We start from the raw sequence: 8,733 nt of genomic DNA on the forward strand, positions 1-8,733 counted from the left end.
TATTTTCAAGTTTGATATCAATAATTTTTTTTTCTAAATGATTTAGTGAGGGGTTTGTGGTTGGTAATTTGTGGAACAGAAACAGTCTCTATGTGATATCTAGATGATACTGTCTGTATGTGTTGTAGTTTATGTGATCTGTGTGATGTCCCAAGGCAGCTAGCAGACGTTCGGATTAGCCAGTTTGTCTGCTTCCTGACCTGGGCCCCAGTTAGTCAAATACTATCATTATTAAGACTATGAGCCAAATTACTAGAGAGGAGAGCAGCACCTTCCCTGGAGGGATGGAGTCTGTCTCTCTTTAGCAGGTCAGGTCTTCCCCAAAAACTTCCAATTGTCTATAAATCCTATTTTATTCGTCAGACACCACTCAGACATCCAGCCATTCAGTGACACTAATCTACTATAAACCTCGTCACCAAGTTAGCAAGTTCGCACACCTCTTTCACATTATCTCTAGTGATCTCCGACTGGTGAAGCTAGACATCGTTAGTGCCGACATGAATAACAATTTTAGAAAATATACGTTCAGCATTAGCCAGCACTTGTAAATTTTACCTGATGTCAGATGCTCTGGCACCAGAAATTTATTTAACAATGTTGGCTGAAGTCTTTATTTCCATGATCCTTACAATAGAATCGCCAATAACAAGGGCTCTTTCAACATGATCCTCAGTGGGTGCATCACTGAGTGTGGAGAATTGATTGGAAACCCTAACAGGAGCAGGAGAGTGGTGTCGATTTGCTAAGTGAGTATGCCGCCGAAACATCACTCAAACGTCCTGCTGCGGGGGCTCAAGATCCGGAACTAAAGTGTGTGTGTTGGTCTCTGTACCACTCGCATCCGAAACAGTATCTCCCAGCTTCTCATTCTCACTGACTAGCATTCGGATTTGTGTCTCTGACTTATTAAACTTCTCCATTAGCCTGACTAATTCCTTACATTTATCACATGTAAATCCCTCACTGCTTGGGGGGTCTGGGTACCTCAGTAAGTAAAGATACTGACTACCACCTCTGGAGTCGTGAGTTTGAATCCAGGGCGTGTTGAGTGACTCCAGTTAGGTCTCCTAAGCAACCAAATTGGCCCAGATGCTAGGGAGGGTGGAGTCACATGGGGTAACCTCCTCGTGGTCGCTATAATGTGGTTCTCGCTCTCGATGGAGCGCGTGGTGAGTTGAGCATGGACGTCGTGGAGAATAGCGTGAAGCCTCCACATGCACTATTTCTCTGTGGTAACGCGCTCAACAAGCTACATGATAAGATGCAATGCTGATGGATGAACTTATCGTAAACATATGGTATGCAGTGCGAGGAGCAATAACGTGTATTGATGACATGACTTACCGCAATTGTTAGTTATGTTGGTGGTGGATCTTGACTAGCAGCTGTTTCAATACAATAATCAATACAATAATCCATGTAAATCGCAGAGGAGAGAATGGGTGAGCGCGGTCAGAACGGGTGAGCGTGGTACTCAAACGTTACTGTCTCTTTAAGAATAGGGTCAGCGAGGAGGCGACGTGATGCAGCTGAGCTAGAAAGACGCAATCCTGGATGCTCTCCGAAATTTTATTCTTAAAATCACTCTTAACCCTTCAAAAAGAAAAACTACTCTTTTATTATGATTTATATGCCGAGTAATGGATCTGAAATCTAGAAATAAACAAACTAACTAACGAGTGTACATACTTCATCGTATGAAAAGGAAGACCAGCAACAAGAAGCTAGCATTAGCAAAATGGCGCACGGACAAGCACACCCTACCGGGGACAATGCTCTTATACTTCAAGAGATACGAAATGGGAACCTAGCCCTTTCCAATAAATTGGATACCAAAACGGCAGAGATTAACGAATCCATATCGGGTTTAAAGTCTATGCTTGATAATCTGACATCCCGCGTCACTGAAGCGGAAGATCGCATAGGAGCAGCGGAGGATCATGTCACTGAGCTGGATTCGCGGGTGATCAAGTTGACTAAGGACAATGAAAATTTGATGGAGAAAATTGAGTCACTTGAGAACTAAAGCAGACGTGGAGTAAAGGCCGAGGGCTGTGTTGATACGTCTGCTGAAATATCAGGACCGGGAGAAGATACTCCGTACGGCAGCAAAATTGTCCAGGGAAGGCAACGGTCCCATAGTGTATGAGAACTCACCGGTGATGTTTTTTCCTGATCTGAGTGCCAATTTGGTGAAGCGCCGAAAGGAATATGATCGGGTAAAGAAAGAGATGAAGACCAAAGGTATCCAGTTTGCTTTACTTTATCCCGCTACCTTGAGGGTAACGCTCTCAGATGGGAAAAAGAAAACATTTAAAACTCCAAGAGAAGCAGCAGTGTTTGTGAGAGAGTACACTTGAAAGTGGAAGAGAAGTGTAAACAAATGGCCTGACGCACCTTCTCAATTTCAGACATTGTGCAAACTGTAAGACGCCATAATTTTACGATATTGTTCACCTATTTGAGTGGTTATCTTATTGCAGTCAGTTCTATGTTATAGTGTTTCATATAATAGTTTATATTATATAGCGGAGAGCCCCTGGGGGGCAGAAGACCTTAGATTTAAGTTAGAATAGTTGTTCACGGATACAAGACCTTTCTAGAGGAAGGGAAGTGTGCCACACTTTTTGGAGATGGCACTAGGGGGTTCTTTATGTGGTTTTTGGGGTAATTTTCTTTTTTGTTTGGGTGCTCCATTTATTTGTTACTTACAAGCTTACATATACTCTGCTTATGGTAATATTGTGAGAGGTCGAATGAAACTCATAAATAAGAAGGAACTTAGTGGATAGAGTATTGAAATTTGTCAGTTTTAATGTTAAAGGATTGAATGGGCTGATTAAAAGGAAAAGGGTTTTGGCATATCTTAAAAAGTTAAAATCAGATTTAGTTTTCCTACAAGAAACTCACCTCACTGTGCAGGAACACAAAAAATTAAAGAGAGAATGGGTGGGGCAAGTAGTGTCATCCTCATTCAAATCAAGAGCCAGAGGAGTAGCCATCTTAATAAATAAAAATACACCTTTGGAAATACTTGATACTGATATTGACCCCTCAGGACGATATGTTTTTGTTAACAATGGTCACTCCTAAATTTATATGCACCGAATCATGATGATGAATTGTTCATGCAAAATATGTTTCTAAAGGCTGCGGTGGGGGGCAACAAAATATACTTATAGGAGGGGACTTTAACTTTTGCTTAGATCCTATAATGGACAAATCGACAAAGACCATTTCAAATTAAAAAGCAGCCAAGACCACTCAAACATATATGAAAGATCTAAATTTAATGGACATTTGGAGGCGGATGCACCCTCAGACCCGGGATTATTCCTTTTATTCATGCCCTCATAAATCCCATACTAGAATTGATTTATTTCTATTATCCGTCCAATTATTCCATAGAGTATTAGACTCTGATTATTTACCCAGAACGTTCTTCAATATAATTCATTTAGCAAAATCAAGGCCGGACCACACAGTGGCTGTGGCGTTAGACGCCGAAAAAGCCTTTGATAGGCTGGAATGGCCCTACTTATTTAAGGTATTAGCTCAATTTGGTTTTGGACATACATTTATTAACTGGGTGAGAACCCTATATTATAACCCCAAAGCAAAGATTACTACTAATGGACAAATGTCATCCCCATTTTCATTACATAGATCCAGTAGACAGGGATGCCCGCTGTCTCCGAGTCTGTTTGCCTTAGCCATTGAACCTTTGGCGGAAGCAATTAGAAGGGACCCTGATATAAAGGGCTTCAAGGTCGGACAGACAACCCATAAAATTAATTTATTAGCTGATGATGTTCTTTTATATTTAACAGACCCTTCTCGCTCTCTCACTCGATTACAGGATTTATTATACACCTATAGTATTGTTTCAGGATACAAAGTAAATTATGATAAAAGTGAAATAATCCCCTTAACAACATTTAATTATCATGCGTATCAAGGTGCATCCGCATTCAAATGGGCCCCAACTGGAATAAAATATATTGGTATAGTTGTGGATAATAACTTAAAAAATCTTTATAGATTGAATTATTGTCCACTGCTTAAAAAAATTGAGGAAGATCTACGCAGATGGATTAGTCTCCCCATCACCTTGATCGGGAGAATTAATTGCATTAAAATGAACATTCTACCAGGATTGCAGTATCTTTTCCAATCATTACCTATTCCATTACCCCAAAACTTTTTCAAAACTCTTAATAAAAATGTAAGACAGTTTATTTGGAGCAACAAGGTACCAAGGATATCTTTGGAGAAATTAACTTGGTACTATCAGTCAGGGGGACTACAATTACCCAACTTTAGAAAATATTATTTTGCTGCCCAAATGAGATTTCTTTGGTCTATGTCTGAGAAAGACACAATTCCATCCTGGGTTTATATTGCATTTCACTCCTTGAAAGATAACTCCTTTAGCGAATTTGTGTACAAATACAACTACCGAATTTTATCAAGGAAAACTGATTACCCAATTCTATTACACCTTATTTAACTTTGGTATGATGTACATAAGACCATCGGCAAGGAGATAAGACTGTCGCCAAAGTCACCTTTAAAACAAAACCAGCTTATCCCGATGACGGTAAATAACAAGATCCTGGAGGCGTGGCATCACAGTGGAATTCATACTTTGGAGGATTGTTATGAGGATGGACTTTTCATGTCCTTTGAACAATTAAGGAGGAAATATAACCTGCCCAGCAATCCTTTTTTTTGTTACCTTCAATTGCGATCTTTTTTGAGGAGCACTTTGAACAACAGCACGACTCTGCCCATGCTCACGGAAATGGAGAAATTGATGCAAGAAAGTGGACAATGTAAGCTTATCTCTAAAGTGTACTCTTTGCTGATATCGGAATGTCCTAAACCTGGTTTGTATAGGTCTAAGGGGAAGTGGGAATCAGACTTAAATACCACAACTGAAGACCAACTTTGGTCAGAGTTGTGTAAAGACAGTTTATCTGCCACTATTAATGCACGGTATAGACTTATCCACTATTTCCTCCATCAGTTGTATTTAACTCCGGAGAAGATTCATAAGTTCAAACCTGAGCTATTTGATGCATGCTTCCGCTGTACGATAGAGGTGGGCAACTTCCTACATTGTACTTGGTCGTGTGTAAAGGTACGAGATTTCTGGATTGACTTTTGTAGTGTCTTGACTAAGATTACACAAATTTCATTACCGGTTGACCCAGAGTTTTGTTTGCTGGTGAACTTCATGAAAATTGATAAAATATTAAACAGGTTTCAGAAACATTTTCTGGAGATAGCTCTGGCAGTGGCTAGAAAATGCATTGCTGTCTCATGGAAGTCTGATTCCCCTCTATCTATAACTAGGTGGTATTTAGAAATGAATATATGTGTGCCATTAGAAAAAATAACATATAGCATTAGAAAGGGATACAATACTTTTATTAAAATCTGGCAACCCTATCTAGATTATGTGGATAATGTGATATTAGAATGTGATTGACCTCGAAGACATTGTTACATTACATATCTACTGTAGAATATTGGAGCACCTTTTTGGGGAGGGGGGGTTGTTGTTTTTTTTATTTTTTTTTTATTTTACTGTTTTTGTTTGTTGTTTTTGTAAACTGAAAAACTGAAAATAAAGTATTCCAAAAAAAGAATAGGGTCAGCCCAGTTTTTTGTTTGGTTGAGCGAATACTTTTACTCTGAACACAGAGTGAAAAGATCTCACTGATGAACTTCAGATATTAAAAGATTGATGTTGGGATTTTGAAAATCGTACAAACGAACATTGCAATTACTCAAAAAATCTAGATTTTTACCCAGCACTTATCGTTATTACTCTCATTTTAAGTCATACTTTATGTTTTTATCGGTAAAACAAAGCAAAGTCTACATATTTTCATGAACACCATGAATGCTGCTTACGTACAGCTTGTTGGAAATCACTAAATAGTCAATATAAAAACTCCAGCGACTTATTTAGATGCCAGGAAGTTATTTCATTATTATTAATTGTAGTATAGATTCAGTATAAGTTGGAATGATACGTGATTTGAATATTAGGGCTAGCTGAGGATATTATTAAACTGTGACTCAACAGTAAATCTATGAGAACTGCTCACACAAAACATGTGGAACAGAGAACTAAACAAAACACAGAATGACAATGAACAGAACACCGACACACACACACACACACACACACACACACACACACACACACACACACACACACACACACACACACACACACAAACACTCACACACACAAACAAGAATGCATGTGATAATAGTCAAAAGGAAACTTATTTAAATGTGATCATGTAGTTCACAGGAGGTAAAGACACACGAGCGGCTGCAGGTGGTAAAAACAATCATTCATTCACATTCTCACCGAAGCCAAATGCTCCATCATGAAATATTGGCAAACGTTCAACCACATGAAAATGGTTTAAACTCTTTTCAGTTCTCTGGAGTGTCAGTTAAGTCTCAAGAGCTGCTGAGCAATCGCTGCCTTCTATACAATGAGCCAAATGTAAATAAATACTGCCATCACTGAAACACACTTGTAAAAGTTACAGTCCGAATACAGCTGCGAAACCACAAGAGTTGATTTTTAATCTGAAGATACTTACAGTCGTATAATAATAGCAAATATTTACTCAAAGCAGTTTCTGTAATACTTCACCAACTCTGTCATCATTTACTCACTTTCATGTTGTTCCAAACCATATGACTTTTTTTCTGTGAAATACTAAGGCTGAATTTTTTGTGCTTGTTTCCATATAATGGAAGTAAAAGGGAACAGAATCTGTCGAGCACCAAAATGACAGAACAGTAGTTCTTCAAATTCGTGCACTATATTTCAAATCTTCTATGAAAGGATTATGTGAGGAACAAAGCCAAATTTAAGTCATTATTCACTGAAAACCTTCTACTCTGATGAAGCTCTGAAATAGACTACAAAACATATATGAAATACAAACATGATAAATTGACACAAAATACCACAAGCACCATTTTTGATGTGAGAATACACTTTGTCTCACAGACTAGAGTGAGTGAATGATGTCTGTTCTGCTGTACAGAGTCATATATGATGACAATAATCGAATGGGTGTCGTTGAAATGGAAATAAACACTGACCTCCAACAATCAGAGGAAGAACGAGTTGAAACAGTGAGTCTACTGACTCATAAAAACAACCCTAACTTGACACATGCTGGAATAATGATGGAAAACCCCATCAGGACAGGAAGAGTCACATGACAGGAAGCACTAAAGGATTCAACCCTTCGCTCACACAACTTCCTGTTGCTATAATTATCCCGTCACGATGACCTCTGCAGTATGTGTGTCGTTTGTGCTTCAAACACTTTCAGAGAATGAAATAAGATGATGGATTCGACTGCTGGAAACTTTTAGGAAGTTTGATCCTCTCAGATTATTATGTGACTCATGTTTCTGCCACTGACCTCTTCTCCACACCCAACATTCCCAAAGATCCCAGAACAAGAACGTGCTGATCCAAAACAAATCCAGAGTCTATACATTCCCCCAGATGAATAACAGGATGTAAAGCGATGTGAATGTTCAATTTGCAGTGACATGAGAAATGTGTGCAGCTTCTTGATTCTCTACAAACACACTTTCATCTAACACAAGAAGTCTGACATGATTTCATGAATAATATAATCATTATCTCGCATTAGTTTGTTAGAGAGAATTTTATAACTTCCAACAGAAACACTTTAATTCACATTCTGCAGCTCAGTCTCCATAAAGGAGATGAAATATGTGTGTATTCATCTAATTATGTTTGACTTCATGCATTAGTCCTCAACAGGAACAAGACCAAACTACATTCCTACATGTCCTGAAGAAATGGGTGTTATTTACTGTGATAATGTGTTGTTATGAGGTTGTCAAGACATTGTGAGTCCTCAATCTAATCATTGCATGCTTTTAACCCTATTGCAATGTCTGCTTAAACCAATGAAATAACATCTTATATTCAATAAAAATGGGTCAAATGAACACAAAACTTTAGCTGATGCTCTGAACTGTCACGACAATGAAAAGACATTAACTGTCAGAGCAAGTTTTTGCAAACACTTTTGGAAGAAATTTGCCAACATTTGAAGTATTTGACATGAAATATCTTTTTCTTCTAATTCCTAACATTTGTATTGTTTGAAAAATAATTACATCCCTAAAAAAATCTACTTTCATAAATAGAAGTGTAGAAGAAATGCAAATCTGTCCATCGGTGCTCGAACTTCATCAGTAAAATAAAATCTTTGTTTTATGGTCTTCATTTGTATTATACAGCAAATATATCATTCTCAAAAGTAGTTTTTAAAAGTCAAATCTCTTAACTGTTCATGAATTAACTGTTACTGCTTGTAATTAATTATTTACTTTTGTGTTAAATTGTGTTACTACAGACTGTCTAAAGAGAAAAAACGATATTATCACAAAATAAACTCAGACAGGATCATCAGTGTGGAGAACACCTGTTTCTCTCTGAATGGGATTATTTAAGATATAAGTAATATTCCGAGGCTGTGGAATATTGTGAATATAGTCAAGGCTGAAGGATGTTGTTTTGCACGACGTCAACTGGAGTAACCCCTCCAGTCGTGACTATATTCACAATATTGCTTTGAGTGCCTCCTTGCTTTTATTAAACGGTCACATATTAATAAAAAAATATTATGGACACAAATGTGT

The sequence above is a fragment of the Xyrauchen texanus genome, chromosome 5 (assembly GCF_025860055.1).
Source record: "Xyrauchen texanus isolate HMW12.3.18 chromosome 5, RBS_HiC_50CHRs, whole genome shotgun sequence".
Classification (NCBI taxonomy): Eukaryota; Metazoa; Chordata; class Actinopteri; order Cypriniformes; family Catostomidae; genus Xyrauchen; species Xyrauchen texanus.